The 17,883-nt window shown below is 42.9% G+C and overlaps 1 protein-coding gene across 2 annotated transcripts in view; it reads left to right on the plus strand.

The window, feature by feature from the left end:
• Positions 1-17,883, plus strand: part of WWP1 (WW domain containing E3 ubiquitin protein ligase 1) — a 163,579-nt gene that overhangs the window by 51,476 nt on the left and 94,220 nt on the right. Inside the window, exon 1 of one of the 2 annotated variants that reach the window (XM_088471405.1) lies at positions 11,363-11,449. The exons of the other annotated variant lie outside the window; for it this stretch is intronic. The gene's annotated coding sequence lies outside the window, so the exon portion shown is untranslated. Of the gene's footprint in view, positions 1-11,362; positions 11,450-17,883 lie in introns of those variants that run through there. 2 annotated transcript variants of the gene reach the window in all.

A 17,883-nucleotide genomic window follows, 5' to 3' on the forward strand; every position in this document is an offset into this window, starting at 1 on the left:
AGCCATCGAAGGGTGTCTTCCATCCCGCCATGTCTCCAAACATTTTATTATTGGGGGTGGATTCAAATAGTAGTGAGTTTTTTTAGTTTGCAATCTGCACGACAACTTCCCAGATCAAGAACTCGCAGATGCATTAAAAAGCTGTTAAATTGCAAAATCTGTGCAAAGCCCCCCTCCCCAAATATAAAAAAATAAACTGCTTTTGCTTTCATCCCTGAAGCTGATATAAACTTTCTATTTACTCTAGAAATGGCAGTATATAGTGCAGGAAGTCAGGTTATAACCCTTTCTGTGAACGAGAAAAGTTGCAAAAGGTTTGTTTGGGAAAAAAACCTTTAATTTTACTGTCTAATCACTTCGCATTTAAAGCAGATATTTTTGTGTTGTAATGCGGGACGGTTATGCTGCCCATCCATTTAACGATGCGGGGGACAACGGCACGATTACGATGCCGTTGTTTCCCTCGGGGTGAACTGCATACACTGAACGTTCAGACGTGCAGTGTATGCAGATCAATTAGCCCTGAGCATGGCAACGTGACGGCGGTCGTCTGGTTGACCGTCATGTTTGGGCGATGATTGATGTTAAAAACGACCAGCGCGTGCATCGCTAGTCGTTTTTACCCTTTTACTGCCCAATTTGCGGGCGATTACCAAGCGATGGAGCGATAACGACCATCGTTATCGCTCCATCGCTAGGTAAAATCGCCTAGTGGATGGGCAGCATTAGGGTGGTGTGCCATATATAGGTAAGTTTTCCAGGTTGGCACAAAGTGTTTGGAAGTGTGGTTTGTAAAACACTACTTTTTGTCTGAATTTCCTTTTAAGTAAAAAGAGAATGACTTACGTGTGCTTGTTGCATTATTATCACAAGTAGTCCACAGCGCCTTACAAAGTACTAAAACAGAAACTGTATGAACGAAAAAACAAAAACAAACAGGAACGAAAGTGACATATAATGCAGAACATTGCAGAATATGGACGTAGTTTATAAACATTGCTGCATCAGCAGTCATAAAACAGGCATCAGGGTGGCAGAACCCAAAGGTCGGGTGCCATTGTAGGCAGTGGGCAGGATATGGTGGTAGAAGTAAGGGAAGGAAAAGCATATAAAGGAAGAGGATCCTGGTCCTGAGAGCTTACATTCTACCTGTCTGTGCATTGTTGGATGGCTTTGTAGTGGTGTGTAAAGTAAAAATTATTGAATACATGTGTTAAATTGACGTGTGTAGGTTATTGAGATGAATACAGTGTGGATAAGCCTGCATAGGACTATAGCCTGCACTATAGTCCAGCATTTATATCCAAAGCAGAGATATTTATGGGAGATGCAGCTCATGTACTATACTCATTGCTCAGAAACTATAAAGCTTTATAACCAGGTAGGAAACCATGCTAAAGTACTGGTATTTGTTACATAAAACATAACTCTTCTGCATTACCAACAATGCACTGCAAAATGCTGATGCCATTTATTTCCCCTTCCCTGCACACTACCATCATACATCAGCACTCATGTATATCACCTGATTATATTCCACCTCGCATCACAGATTTAAGAGCCAATATGGATAGATTAGTATAAAATAAACAATTTGTTTCCTGCAGTAATAACGCAGGATATGTTTGAAACTTAGGGGTCTATTTACTAAGCAGTGTTAGGAGACAGAGTGAAAAGTGATAAGGTGCCAGCCAATCAGCTCCCAACTGCCTCACAGGCTGTGTTTGAAAAATGACAGTTGGGAGCTGATTGGCTGGTACCTTATCACTTTTCACTCTGTCTCATAACACTGCTTAGTAAATAGACCCCTTAGTACCACTTTCCAATTAATGTAACTGTTCAGTGCCTTTAGTCCTGCCAAAATCAGGACTACTCAGAGGGGTGTGCTGATTCACTGGGGGGCGATTAAATTCAACGCAATGTCGAATAGCCCCGGGAAGGAGTCCTTGGAGCTATTCAATTGACCACGATGTTAAGTCAGACTAAAACCACTTTAAGTCGGTGAATGCTGAGTGTTTAGTTGCGCTAACCAACATTCTCCGACTAAAGTGCTGGCCGCTATGTTACCGCCGCGCTAAGCTGGAAAGCAGCATCGTGGCTGGCACTTAAACGGATTTCTTAACAGCTAGCCATATATTTGACAAAGTAACGATTACAGGGCTAGCATAATATGGATAAGTCCTCATTGTATTCTTAATTTAATACTGGACAGGAAGTTAAAGCTGCTTTTTACCATAAATATATAATTAGGGTTGTGTATAAAGGGCGCTGACTAATAATATCCTTAAATAGAGTTCGCACTTGGCTAAATCTCGCCAGATGCTTCCTGTATCACTCAGCAGCAGGTTGCCATGTTCAGAGGCATGAACTCCTATTTAATCCAGCATTGCATGTGACAGACTTGCAGATGCTCCATGGATTGATACACTGGGCCAAGGCTGATTGTTTCGTTTGATCTGCAGAAGGACACTATTCCAAAGACTGAGCTTCAGGTGTGTAATGGAGCTGTAAAGACAAAACAGGTTGACCCAGAACAATGTACATTAACTTCATGCATGGTTTAATGGGTGAAAAGTCCACTTTTAAAGTTTGTTGTTGTATATGTTGATGGGACTTCTGAGCATAAATGCATATTTATATAATTAACATAAATCTCTGGAAGAAGTGTCTTGCCTGAAAAGACTCTGATCAGGCTGACTACACTCAGACAAGAAATGTTCTCTTTTTATGTGTGACTAGGGATAGGTCTCATGATATACTACTGACTTACTCATCAGTGTCCTCATGATGACCCTTTCTTAATGAGCTGTTTCATGCAGAAAGGATAATGCATACATATACTTTGATCGAAAACTAAAATAAAAATGAACAATTGCCATTTTGAAGCAGTAAAAGTTGTATGAACATACTGTAAAGTCTCTGTTAGATCTGAAGCTACATGAGCAGTAACGGCCCCCATACACTGTGCGATATGCACCATGCAATGCGACTTGCGATCTGGTGGCCGACATATCAGGCAGTCCCCACACACGGAGCGATCCGCTGCCTGACCGCCAGATATGCCGGCAACCGACTCCCCCACCCACATAGCGCTGCATGGGATCGTACATCGCATCCCTAGATCATGTGAACATGCAGTAAGATCTGGAGGTGCGATGTACGATCCCACGGGAGCGTGCACTGGCCGATATCATGCCCACACACGGTACGATATAGCAGCGATATCGTACCAATCCGTCGGGTCGGTTGCTATATCGCACAGTGTATAGGAGCCTTAACACAGCTGTTGTGTTATTATGTTGCCAGCGTAATATAGGAAAAATAAATGTTTATTTTACTCTTTGCCCTTTTATATGATATTACCACTCTTGGGGGGGCTCTGACTAATGGGCGCCCGACAGAGTAATTCAATTGATGGTCTATTCGGACGTATTAGCCGCCGGCATATCTGCTTGCAACCTCCTGAGGTGGTGACTAGAAATGTGCGATAGGTCCGTGGTTTGGGCGCCCAAACAGCTGTTAACAAGGACTTCACACTGGTTTAGTAATTTTATGTGGCTAAACCCTTTTCTAATTGTGTGCGACAAGTACGATAATTAATGGCCATCCAGAACAATTGATTTGCTACATTGGGCGCCCATTAAGTAGCTTGCCTAAAAAACAGATTAATCTCCCCCTAAGTTTTCAGCCCATGTTCACCACGTGTCGAATGGCAAAACACACATTAACGGTGACGTTTCAGCAATCCATTGTCACCTTCAGTGGTGCAATTTATATATAAATGCTACAGTTAATTTTTATGGAAGCCATACATTGCAATATATTGTTATAGTACTGTATATGGGTATAATGTACTGTTTTATTTGATTTTTATAGTATGTTGTTCCTCTCTAGTATGTCATTCGTAGAGATGAGCGCTTCAGTTTTGGCTCCGATCTTGCCGCCAAGTTCGTTTCTCAGAACAAGGCAAAACGCCTGAGAATCAAACCTAGAGTGAAGATCTGAGCCAGAACCGAACCGCTAATCTCTAGTTATTAGAATAAACCTATTGGGGATGATTGATTTCTTCTATATGGCTGTGGCAGCCTGCTTACTAGCTTACACTAATGAGAGTATCCGTCCATTTATGCCGAATACCCATCCATATACATGCAGAAGTTCACAGTCGTCATCTGTATCCAGACCTACACCGACCCCATGTTGGATGCAAAATATTGTCTGAAACGGGCGTCCCAACTCCATCTAGCTGCAAAACGAGCGCTGAAGTCTGCCCACACGCCCATGACCCTACCACCAGAGGGATCCGTTCCATGCATGGTAGCCACCCAGAATCACCTGTTGCACCTGTTTTTATTTAAAAAGCCCTTTCCCTCCCCACCATTATCATCCAGCAAAGTCATTTCCCTCCCCACCATTATCATCCAGCAAAGTCCTTTCCCTCCCCACCATTATCATCCAGCAAAGCCCTTTCCCTCCCCACCATTATCATCCAGCACAGCCCTTTCCCTCCCCACCATTATCATCCAGCAAAGTCCTTTCCCTCCCCACCATTATCATCCAGCACAGCCATTTCCCTCCCCACCATTATCATCCAGCACAGCCCTTTCCCTCCCCACCATTATCATCCAGCACAGCACTTTCCCTCCCCACCATTATCATCCAGCACAGCACTTTCCCTCCCCACCATTATCATCCAGCACAGCCCTTTCCCTCCCCACCATTATCATCCAGCACAGCACTTTCCATCCCCACCATTATCATCCAGCACAGCCATTTCCCTCCCCACCATTATCATCCAGCACAGCCATTTCCCTCCCCACCATTATCATCCAGCACAGCACTTTCCCTCCCCACCATTATCATCCAGCAAAGTCCTTTCCCTCCCCACCATTATCATCCAGCAAAGTCCTTTCCCTCCCCACCATTATCATCCAGCACAGCCCTTTCCCTCCCCACCATTATCATCCAGCAAAGTCCTTTCCCTCCCCACCATTATCATCCAGCACAGCCATTTCCCTCCCCACCATTATCATCCAGCACAGCCCTTTCCCTCCCCACCATTATCATCCAGCACAGCCCTTTCCCTCCCCACCATTATCATCCAGCAAAGTCCTTTCCCTCCCCACCATTATCATCCAGCAAAGCCCTTTCCCTCCCCACCATTATCATCCAGCACAGCCCTTTCCCTCCCCACCATTATCATCCAGCACAGCACTTTCCCTCCCCACCATTATCATCCAGCACAGCACTTTCCCTCCCCACCATTATCATCCAGCACAGCACTTTCCCTCCCCACCATTATCATCCAGCACAGCCCTTTCCCTCCCCACCATTATCATCCAGCACAGCCCTTTCCCTCCCCACCATTATCATCCAGCACAGCCCTTTCCCTCCCCACCATTATCATCCAGTAAAGTCCTTTCCCTCCCCACCATTATCATCCAGTAAAGTCCTTTCCCTCCCCACCATTATCATCCAGCAAAGTCCTTTCCCTCCCCACCATTATCATCCAGCACAGCCCTTTCCTTCCCCACCATTATCATCCAGCAAAGTCCTTTCCCTCCCCACCATTATCATCCAGAAAAGCCCTTTCCCTCCCCACCATTATCATCCAGCAAAGCCCTTTCCCTCCCCACCATTATCATCCAGCAAAGTCCTTTCCCTCCCCACCATTATCATCCAGTAAAGTCCTTTCCATCCCCACCATTATCATCCAGCACAACCCTTTCCCTCCCCACCATTATTATCCAGCAAAGACCTTTCCCTCCCCACCATTATTATCCAGCAAAGACCTTTCCCTCCCCACCATTATCATCCAGCAAAGCCCTTTGCCTCCCCACCATTATCATCCAGTAAAGTCCTTTGCCTCCCCACCATTATCATCCAGTAAAGTCCTTTCCCTCCCCACCATTATCATCCAGTAAAGTCCTTTCCCTCCCCACCATTATCATCCAGCACAGCCCTTTCCCTCCCCACCATTATTATCCAGCAAAGCCCTTTCCCTCCCCACCATTATTATCCAGCAAAGCCCTTTCCCTCCCCACCATTATCATCCAGTAAAGTCCTTTCTCTCCCCACCATTATCATCCAGCACAGCCCTTTCCCTCCCCATTATCATCCAGTAAAGCCCTTTCCCTCCCCACCATTATCATCCAGCAAAGCCCTTTCCCTCCCCACCATTAACATCCAGTAAAGTCCTTTCCCTCCCCACCATTAACATTCAGCAGATTAAATCTATGTATTTTTGTTGTTGTCTTGGAATCGTGTGTGGGGTGGGTTACAATCTTTCTAATGGAGGTTGCCAAGTCAATCAAATCCATTTACTTTTAGCAAACTGTATAAACCATAGTGATTGGATTAAAGTCGATTGATATGTGTGTATTATAATTGAGTGATTGAAACCTAACAATACAACAAATGTTGATATGCATTCGTTGACATTCATCTGTAAGTCGTCATATGTCCTGTCGACTTTGTGAACATGTCAGCTTGTTCTAAGTCGACATCATACATGTTGACATGATGGATGTCGGCATACACTGCCGACATGCTGTACATGTTGACATATAGTCAACATACTGCATCTCGACTATGTATCCACAAATGTCGTGCAAATAAAAATGTCTTTCTGTGTACAATCAGAATGCAATTGAAGCAATCACACTTTTTTTGTTTTGACTTCTTATTGGGTCATAATAAAAATTATTTGATTTTTGTCCTGTTTGCTCAGAAACACAGTCATTCGGAAACGAGAGGGAAAAAAAAAGGCATTTGTGGCCAGCTAAGGTGATATTGTCCATTTGCTGTTTACCTAAATAGCATTTACTGTAGGAAAAGGATGGAGGGGCTGATTCCTCAGCAGATGGCAGAGTGTGGAGCTGCAAAACCGCCTGCTTCAGTACTGCAGTGAGAAGCCCAGATCACTGCAGCATAGAAAGCTGTGCTCACATAGGTGCTGTATGCTTACGTGCTTGCACAAGCAAGGCATTCGCACCAGCTTGGGCTATACGGCAATTACTGTCCTGTTACATAAAGCTGTGATAGAGATTTTGAAGTGTACGGCATGATCCCACTACTGTTACTTATATCAAAACTAGATGATTACAGTTGTGTCCTGTGTTAAACTGAGCACCGTCATTGAATGTTTCCCAGACTGAAGTTGAATAGAGGGCAGATCTTGCATCAATGTATTTCTGTACATAGAAAGCAATGGAAATCATTTATATCATTGTTATCTCTTGGATTTGTCTGATTAACTTCAGGCTGATTTGTATTATATTTAGAATATCTTTTTTCTTCCTTATGGAAGCATGCATGGATTAAATTGATCATACCAGAACACACCTTTTTTCAACAGTGGTTTATTTATAGACATTTCCGTCGTGGTATTGCAATTGCTTAGACTAAAGAGATAAAGGAACGTCTATGACAATTGATGCAAAAGAAAACTCTTGGGTACTCCACAGCCATCAGCCATATTCTCTAGTTTCTAATGCAGAATCTGAGAGCAAACCTCTCCTATCACTCCTGTGAGAGACAACACCTTATTCCTGTGCTCCGGCTTTCATCCAGGCCTAACAATAGATTTCATTACGATGGTAGAGACATTCCGGCATATCAATAACACATCCTGATGGTGCGACACATAAATGCTTATGAAAATGTAGCCCAGGAGTGATGGACTTAAGCTGGGTACACCCTAGACGGTATGCCGTCCGACATGGCGGGTTGGGCCCAACGTCTAGTGTGTGTACTGACTTTTGCGCTCTCCCGCAGGTCGTTAATCGCATCTTCTGATCTGTCTGCAGAGCAGGCTGATCAGAAGATATCTTGAATGACGCCATGCTCCTGGATGTGGCCACTGAACGATATAGCATGCAGTCGCACAATATGTCGTTTAGTGTGTACGGCCAACGAACATATCTTTCCGCCGGTCGTGCCGTTGGCCACAATCTTGTAGTGTGTACCCAGCTTTACACAGAGAAGGTGATGGTAATGCAGATAGTTAAGCTGGGTACGATATTGCGGCTGATCCGACGGATCAGTCTGATTTATATTGTCAAATTCGCCTAAACATGTGAGGCCATGTGTGCTCCCGTTTGGTGGTCACCCGCATCGTCAGGTCCGGCCCTACATGCAGCTCAATGGGACTGATGACCCCATGTGGCAGGATGCGGCTGGTGCTGACATATCGGGCGGTTGGGCACTGGATCGTCTAATGTGTAACGGGTGACCGATATATCGGCCCGCCTCATCGCTGGGTACACATCGTCTAATGTGTACCCAGCTTTACTCCTATAATAAAGACACATATTGATTCATTGCTTTGAAAAATATTAAATGTTACAAACTAAATATTTGGTACATGTGGCAACCATAAAGTGCCTCAATTAACTATCCTGAGAATGAAGCCTATTAATTCACTAGGAACAGGTAATATATACTGTAGAGATTGAAGAGTCATCCTTAGCAATATTACATTTCCCTTCTCCATAACTAGGATATGTTGAAATAATTTGAGGCAGGAGATCTGAAAAAGAGGGAGGGTTAGAGATGTACAAGACTTCTATACCAGGCAAAGTTTATTAGTGGGCAGATGGAAGCATGAAGGGGTCCTATCCTGAGATAGCTGGTATATTGTATTATATGTGTGGTAGTATACCTTACAAAAGGGATACAGTTAAGATGCTGGCTGTGCAAAATCCCGGCATTGGAATCCTGCCCCGCGCCCAGAATCGCACCGCCGGAATTCCGACATCACTTGAGTTACCGACACCGGAATCCAGACAACCGGCAACCCAAACGACAGTATAGCGGGGCGGGTTAGGTTTAGGTCGCAGAGGGGGATAGGTTTAGGCATCACCGGAGGGATGAGGGGGAGTAAGGGTTAGGCACTACCGGAGAGGGTTAGGCTGCGGGGGGCGGGGGTTAGGATGCAGCAAGTGAGGGTTAGGGGATGAAAGGGGGAGGGTTAGGATACTTGGCGAGCCCCTGTCCGGATAGCATCTGCATCCCGACTGCCGGTCTCCCGTATGTATTCCCTTACAAAACACTTACTGTGCCGCTGAGTTTTGTTATTAGTCCATATCAGGCTGAGGAGAGACTGGCTCCAGTGTCTTTCAATAGGATTAAATACTTGAAGTCTGCTGTGTGCAGGGAAGTATCTTCCTGATCATATGTTTCATTCTTTTGAAGTTATTCAGTCATCTGGTTTTTATATATGTAACAACCCTTGGGATGTTGCCAACATGTATACAACCAAAATATGTGAAGAGACCATCTTAGGACGTGGCAGCTATAAGGGTTTTTAAAGGAGCCTGCTTTGGGTCCCATGGGAGTGCATCTGGTGTACGTAGGAGATCCATTAGTCCTCACCAGAGGTGCACAACCTTTTCCAGACCGGGGGCCGGGAGATCAAGCTCATAAAAGGGGCAGCAGAAAAACTTTTACTTACTTAAACATGTAATATGCCTACAATTGTACCTGAGGAAAAGGCATTGTAGCATTGTTAAAAGGTTCCTATTGAAACATGAGTGTACAATGGCAGGATTGCTGCAAGGCAGGATGGCTTTAACTATGGGAATGAAAATAAGTTATTCAAAATTCTCTAAAATGCAACAGAAACCAAACATTTGTTGTTAAAAGGCAAATACATAACTCTGTAAATCCTTTTCTTTTGTTTTAAACAAAAAAGTATTGCTAAATTCATTGTCTGCAAATTTTGGATTATTCCATAATGCAATGTATCATAACTTTAATAATGTTGAAGTGTTGACATCCATTAAAAAAAATATATACTTATGGAGCATACACACGGTCAAATTTGTCAGATGAACGATTGAATGATTTGAACGATTTTACCAAAGATTTGAACGATTGAACAATTTTTGACTGCATTAAAATGAATGGAATCGTCCAAGTCTGACTGCAAACACATCAGATGTCAGATATCGTTATCTGACAAACGGGAACGCGCATCGTTCATCGTCCATCGTTCAGGCATGTCAGATATGTCAGATTTTCCTTCAGATATGAACGACTGAACGATTTTGAAATCGTTATCGTTCAGATCTGAAGGAAAAATCTAACCGTGTGTATGCACCATTACCTGAGCTAGAAGCTGTGGCTCAGTCTGTCTGTCGGAGTAAAACTATAACAGTGAGCGAGAAAGTGCTTAGTGGTAATCTCACTATATAATAATCACACTATAGAGAGTGAGAGTTCCGTGGCCACTTCTCTGCACATAGGGATGCATAGCATGTCACAGGCATGTCTGACCAGTCCCGTCCTGATGATTATTTCCTGCCCCTCTTCCCAGTGTCAGGTGCAGGTGGTAAGAGGAAGACCAAAACAAATAAACACCACCAGGTTGGCTGGCCTGTCCGGGGCCCCAACCAGAGGGCTGCATATATTTAAGGCAAGGGCTGCATGCGGGTTGTGCATGACAGGTCCAGACTGAGACTGTTCCACTGTATGGAGACTAAGTGATCTGATGTTGAATGTAAAGTGAGTTCTGAGAGTGAGACTGCAGAGCCCAGTTAAAGGTTGGAAGAATGCGGAGAGTTGTGGAGTGTATGAGAGCTCGAGGGGCAGGATGCAGTATACCTGTAAATGTGAAATGTTTTGGGTCAGAGATAGTTGAGAAAAAGAAGAATATATGAATAAGTAGGGAAAGAGCCAATAGAAATTAAACTCATTCAAAATACGTAAGTTGAGCATCAGTAGGCCATGCATGAATCAGGAGGGGTTGGGTATGGGTCGGGATGGAGTCGATCAGAATGCAGACAGCGGCGTCCCAACAGTCAGAATCCCAACACCTGGTGTTAAGTACCCTAACCCCCCTCCCCTCCCATAGCCTAACCCTAACCCTCCCCCTAGTGTCTAGCCCCTACCCTAATACTTACCGTCGGAATTCTGGAGCCAGGATTCCAAATGCTGTTGGGATTCCGGTGCCTGGATTCTGACTGTCTGTCCCCTGACTTATCAGAGAGCCCAAAATCTGGTCCCTAGCTAACTCCATTTTGGGGTCAAGAATGCACATTCGCTATGCCAACCAAAACTGAAAGACTTTTATAAACTTCCATTTTACTAGGAGCCAATATTAAATGGTTTTCACACAGTCAGTTTTACATTTTGTATTGTGTCTAAAGACTGTAAGCTAGAACATATCTCTGTTATACAGTTTGTACAGCATAGATTTTATATCACATGAAACCTCTCTGGCTCAGAGGGCTCTTGAATCTGCAGTAGTTGCAGGACGACGTGTGAATACGTATAGGATTGTCCCTGCCTTCTCCCTGTATTTGATGGCATAAGAGTCACATGACAGGCACAGTCAGGAATCCCAGGCACTGCACAAGGAGGAGGAGACGCAGATCTGCTGCTGCTGCTGCTGCTGCTGCTGCTGCTGGGGGTGTTTATTTGACGTACTATGGACTGCACAGATATTGTGAGTGGATCTTTTTATTAATAAAGTGTTTCCCTTCTCTGCTTGTTCTTGTTGTGCTTTGGGAATTACAGAGCCCTTTGCTTTGTTTGCATAATAGTATATTATTATAAACCTGCTTCTAACAATGGAAATCTTGCCACATTGCTTTCCTGTGCATCCAGTACAGCTGCTCCACACATCAGTAAATGAACATAAGATAGTATATTGCAACGTTTTATTACATATCATCTGTGGTAATTCTGTTACGGATGGTTGCTTATGCTAAGTAATACATTGTGACAAAAAGGCTTATTTTTTTCAAATAAATATATATATTATTTTTAATTGAATTATTCATTGTATATGTTACTTGTTTAACATGGTAAGCAATGTAAGAAATGGAACAATTTTCTTATGTTTTAAACTATAAAATCATGTTGTATATACTTTAGTTTATATATTTCTCTGCTGTTTTTTTTTCTGTTTGAAAGGATTTTCGATGCAGATTACAAATGTGTGATTAAGGGGTCTATTTATCAAGCTTTTTTTTCTTTTGTAGTGTGAGCTTTTCCCGGAGAATTCTTTCACATACCTGAAAGACCATTACAAAATGCCGGGGATGTAACTCGCGGAGACATCGGTTACCGCAACCACTGTCCCTGCGACTTTCTCATAGTTCATAGCGGGAATATTTTCGCTAAAAATGAAAATATCCGCCGCGAAACAGAACCTTAATTATCGTGGCAGTTTGGCAATTATTACTACAGAGACCCCTAAGTGGCAATGATTAATTGTTTCTATTTTGTAATTTTTTGTAATTTGTGCTTTTGCTGGAATTGTTACAGAAATTGATGCAAAACAAAAGACAGAGCATTAGGCTATAGGGATGACCAAAGTTGCTGTGTAATTATTTGGTATTTACACTTGGCAGCTGAATTAGGTCACTTAACAAAAATACAATATATAGTGTTCTGGTTATAATTCAAGGGGCCTATTTATAAAGTTTTTTTTTTTTTTTCGTTAATTTTATTAATTGTTGCTATGTACTAATAGCACAAAATGCAGGATATGTCACAGGAATCTCTGGCAGAGTGCTAATTACTGCTGCAGATCGTAGTCACCATTATTATCAATGGGGACTACGATCTCAGCCCTGTGCACCAAACCTGAAAAGTGCAGCTGTTGGGAGTTTGACCCCTTTAGTTTACACTTTACACCACTGCTTTAAGCCTATGGCGGCTTATGAGTAGGACAGAGATCTTCTGATCTCTCTCCCGCTGCCTCCGGCTAGTAACGGAGGCTGACACTGTGCACATGCACATAATCATGGCAGTTCCACGTTTTTAGTACAAAAGCATCCAAGTCCCTATTTTGCCTCTTCATCCTGCATTTTGTGGGACTTCTGGCGCATTAATAGAGCGGGGATGAGAACTGTGTATATTCATTCGGTTCTGCGGTGAATGTAGTTTGAGTAGTAGTAGGGAATTCTGTACAGAATGATTAAGGACAATATACGCCATTGGAAACATGCAAACTTATGTACTCAGTTATTGAACAAAGCAAATATTCTGCAGAACAGTTCTAAAAATGTTGCTACTCTCTATTTTACTATCTAGGCTACATCGCGTGCTCACACTGGGCTACTAACGATAGTTTGTATAGTCTCTGATAGAATCATAACACAGGTTTCATAGGGATTGTGTATGTGATGCCGGTGCTCGAGTTCCCAGCGAACAGAATCCCGAAGGCGGCATCCCGACAGGGTTAGGATACCGACACCTGTCGCTAAATATCCTACCCCTAACCCTAGTGCTGGCCATATACCAGCACGATTTTGGCCGATTTTCGACGAGTCGTATGATGGATCTTGTGAAATTCGTGTATTTCTTTTTAGTAGTATACGGCTCCTAAATCGGATCGTATTATTAGGTGTGCAGCCCATATTATCCATCGTATCATGTGCAGATCGTACTGTAAATTTAGTGCATGCGATCCATTCATGTCATTTCAACGACATTGTCCAGATGAGTGCGTGAGGCACACGATCGATCGTAGGACAGATCGTGTGTAAAGAAAAACACCAAATCGTATCGCCGGGACTGCAGGGAGCTCCGGGGAATCGTGAGGTGAATCGTATCTTATGCTGGTTGTGCAGATGTATGGCCAGCATAACCCTCCCCATAGCCTCACTACTTACCGTCGGGATACTGGCGCTGGGATTCTGACTGGTGTCGGGATTCCGGCTCCTGCACTGCGAGCTCCAGCATTCCAACAGCTGGGATTTAAACTACGTCCCGTTTCATGGTTTTTGCTTTATTTGTCCTTGCAGCGATGTTATTTTTCAACTAGGGAGGACAATTGGTCTGCATACAAAGTAGGGAACCATCTTTAGTAAAATCTGTTAGTATGGCTTCTTGACCGTGAGCAAATGAGACCTATGAGATCATACACTGTGCGATATAGCAGCTATTAATTTAGGAATCTGTCTAAACTAATGCCGCAATGCTAGTTGCGGGCTTAGCGTCTGTGCTAACAGCATATAGGCTGCCCCTTAAGGTGGAGAATGCCATTTACCGCGACTAAACACCCGGCATTAGGCGCCATGAACGGCATCTCCTGACTTAAGTGCCAGGCGCGATGGGGACAACTGAATAGCTCTGGGCACTCATTCCCGGAGCCATTCAACTTCGCATTTAATTGGCTTGCCCCCATGACGGCTTGATACATTCTTCTTGTATACCCCTGTGGGAATGTTGCTTGCATTACATGTTTGGTTATAATTCTTTCAAACCTTTTGAGGTGTGCTGGTTTCTTCAATCTTCTGTTAGGAGAATGGATTATACAATGGCCTGTGACAATGATATGACTCTGCATCCCGGCTTTTTTTTTTTTTTTTTGCAACATATCTGTGCGGTAGTCTTGGACAAGAAGTAGTGCTGCTAATAGCGATACTGGGTTTAAGCAATGAATTACATTTATTTCTGTATGGTTTTTTTATGGATTGTCTGTTTCCCAGCCTGCTCCTGCTGTGCACTACACAATAGACTTCCATTTCCAGGCATGGATGCGCAAAGTGCAGGGGAAAAGTTCCTCTGTTTACTGTGCTGAGAAGCACAATGTGGATTATTTGCCATGTTGGAAGGTAGAGACAATAAACACAGAAAGGTCGCCAGCATCATTTACAGATCCAGTTATGGGGTAACGTTCTGCCTTTTTTTTTTTTTTTGTAATACAGGTTGAGTCTCCCATATCCAAAATGCTCGGGACCAGGGGTATTTTGGAAAACGGAATATTCCGTATTTTGGAATATTTGCATATCTTAATGAAATATCTTGGGAATGGGACCTCAATATACACACAGAATGCATTTGTGTTATATACATCTTATACACACAGCCTGCAGGTCATTTTATACAATATTTTTAATAATGTGTGCCTTAGACAAAGTTTGTGTACGTTGAACCATCAAAAATGAAAGGTTTCATTATCTCAGTCACACCAAAATTATTCCGTATTTCGGAGTATTCCGTATTTTGGAATATTTGGATATGGGAGACTCAACCTGTATTGTTTTGGATAAGAGAAGCAATAGAGACATTAAAGAGGTAATGGGTGCAGACAAGCAAAAAAACAGTAAAGCCCTCTAGTCACAATCCTGACCAGTACGATAACACAACTCCAATGCCATTCCCTCTTGTGTCGGTGTATGAGAGAAAGCTAATGGCTGCATGTGGCAAAGTCAAGAAAGCATGTTTGAAAGGGGCATGGAATGAGGCTACTGAGGTCAACCCCAAGGACCATGGAAACTCAGAGGAGAGTAGGTGGAGCAATGCACAATAAGGAGACCTATCTAAGCTCAGCATATGGCATGGAATAAGTATGCTGTAAAAAGATCAGGTAGGTAAACATTAATTTTCTTCATAACTGAAATCAATGAATAGAATATTCCCACTGTCCTATTACAAGTGTACAGGGACAAATGTGCGTGGTGTATATAGTAGATTGGATGTGTCACACGATTTTGTGTTATCAGAGAAATATAATGTGAAATTAATATAGGGCTGATACATGAACTATGCTTATTACATACTAGCGTTTGCCTGCAGCTTCGCTCGCGTGGGTGTCTGTTATTGCTCAGCGGAACTTATTTTACAAAGTCCGTAGTGGCATCTAATATTGTGATGTATATTTTATATTATAGACATTAATTACAAAATATGTTTGTAAACAATATTTGCAGTTTTTCCTTTAGGGATTAACACAAAAAGATGCATGGGAATACTAACTCGTAAGCAAGCAACATAAAGCTGCCCATGGGAGAAGCAGCTGGTCCTGAGATCTACGCCTGCAGCCCTGAGCGTTTGTCCCTGCGTCTTGTTGATCTTCATAGCGAAGCAGATACTTACAGGAAACTGCAGGCACTTGAATGGAAAAGGAAAATTGTTGGGGATAAGGGGTATACGTGGTATAAGCACACTCACCAGCGCCAGATCCCTTTGGAATCTGTGCCTCAATTATATTTGTCTGTAGAGCAGTGACTTTAAGTCGGGTTCGTCTGCATAACTTGGGTGGAGTCAAGTTCCGCAGAAGCATGATCAGAACACCAACTTTCAGTGCAATGCTGTGCGCTGGAAGTCCAGCTGCACTATCTTGTATATCTTGTTACTACTTAACTTACAGAATCAAAGGTTGCAAGTAATATGAGCATGGACTCTGATATGTAGTATTTGCCTTTGTGCGCCATCTACTGGATTGGCATGTATACTGCAACTTCATGAGGCAAGATAAGCTGCCTGATTAGTGCTTAATATATAGTTGTATTTTCAAAATAGATTTTGAGAATTATATACTGTATATATGCGCATACATATATATAATTGTTTGCGTTCGGGCTGTGCAATATATGTATATTAGGGATGTGCAGGCTCGGTTCTACTCGGTTCCGTTCGTTTTTTTTTACCGAATCTTATTGGCTATCCAAAACTCGTGACAGCTGAAACCCAATAAGATTCGGGAAAAAAAACCGAACGGAACCGAGTAGAACCGAGCCTGCACATCCCTAATGTATATATAACACACACAAAACAGAAATCAAAATAATGTAGATTTGATTCTTGAAGAGCCATTGAATGAAGTGCAAAATGTCCAGTATTCGGTCTGTTCAGGGCATTTCTGAAACGCACTCAGTGCCCAAAACAAATCACTTTGGATTTGCACCCGGCCTCCTCATTGGTCCACTCTGTGCCTATAAAGGTGCATGCCAAAACCTGAAGTGGCATTCTGTGTAAAAGTATAACCATCCCATCAACAGTCTGTCCACTTTACAACTACCCCATCCACTTATTTAATCGTTCTGATTTATTATCTTCTGTAATACGTGTGACTTTAGCCTCATTTATGACTAAAATTGAGAATAGAGGACATTGGGACTAAACACTTTTGTATGTTCACTTTTCATTGAGGAATTTGCACATAAAAATGCTGAATCTGAGGTGGGAGCAAAGCAAAAAACAGGTAACAGCACCTGGACAAACCATGTTGCACTACTAGTGGTGCAAAGACATTTATGGCTTTTCCATGCAGGGTAAATATTGGCTGAATTTGCACATGGCCCACAAATGCTGCACAGCTTTATTTCTACACTTTAGATTTGAGCTTGGACACGTCCCTCTCAAATCTAAATCTCTCTGCACTTTATACATCTCCCCAACCTGCAGTGTAGCATGGTTTACCAAGGCGCTAAGTTACTTGCTTTTTTCTGATCAGAATCAGCCCCAAGATATTTCCCTGTAAGACTGGTGTCCATACTTTTTTCTTGGAGTGCCATATTAAAGAAATAACTTTGAATGGAACGCTACAATTTTTTTTCTCTAAAGCTTGCCTCCCATCAATTAAGTAAGGGTTCTTAGCTGAGTAAATTGTATTCTAATAAATGCTAAAGGCCCCCACACAAGGAGCGATATAGCGGCCGGTCTGACTGATTGGAACAAAATCGCAGCTATATTGTTCTGTGTGTGGGCATGATATAGTCTGCTACGCGCTCCCGTGGGGTCGTCCATCGCTCCTCCAGATCTTTCTGCATGCACAAGAGATATGGGGAATTGGGGGGGGGCGGCATGTTGGGCGCCGGATCGCCCGATATGTCTGCCATCGGATCGTGGATTGCATCGCTGGGTACACATCGTACAGTTTGTACCCAGCTTAAGAGTGATAAAAATATCTTGAAATTATTATTTTTTTAAATTATCTTAGATTGCAGTTTTACTCACTGTGATGGGATTCTGTATTAATGCAAATAGTTGATTTGTGACTGACTACAGACGAGTACCTTGTCTATTGACTCACATACTGTCCCTCAGATAATGACTGTGGTCTCTATTAGCCTACGGTATCTCTACTCCTACTAAGATACTGTTCCTGGTTCCTATTCCCGTCAGATAATGCCCCTGGACTTA

The sequence above is a fragment of the Taudactylus pleione genome, unplaced genomic scaffold (assembly GCF_031769625.1).
Source record: "Taudactylus pleione unplaced genomic scaffold, aTauple2 ptg000114l, whole genome shotgun sequence".
Classification (NCBI taxonomy): Eukaryota; Metazoa; Chordata; class Amphibia; order Anura; family Myobatrachidae; genus Taudactylus; species Taudactylus pleione.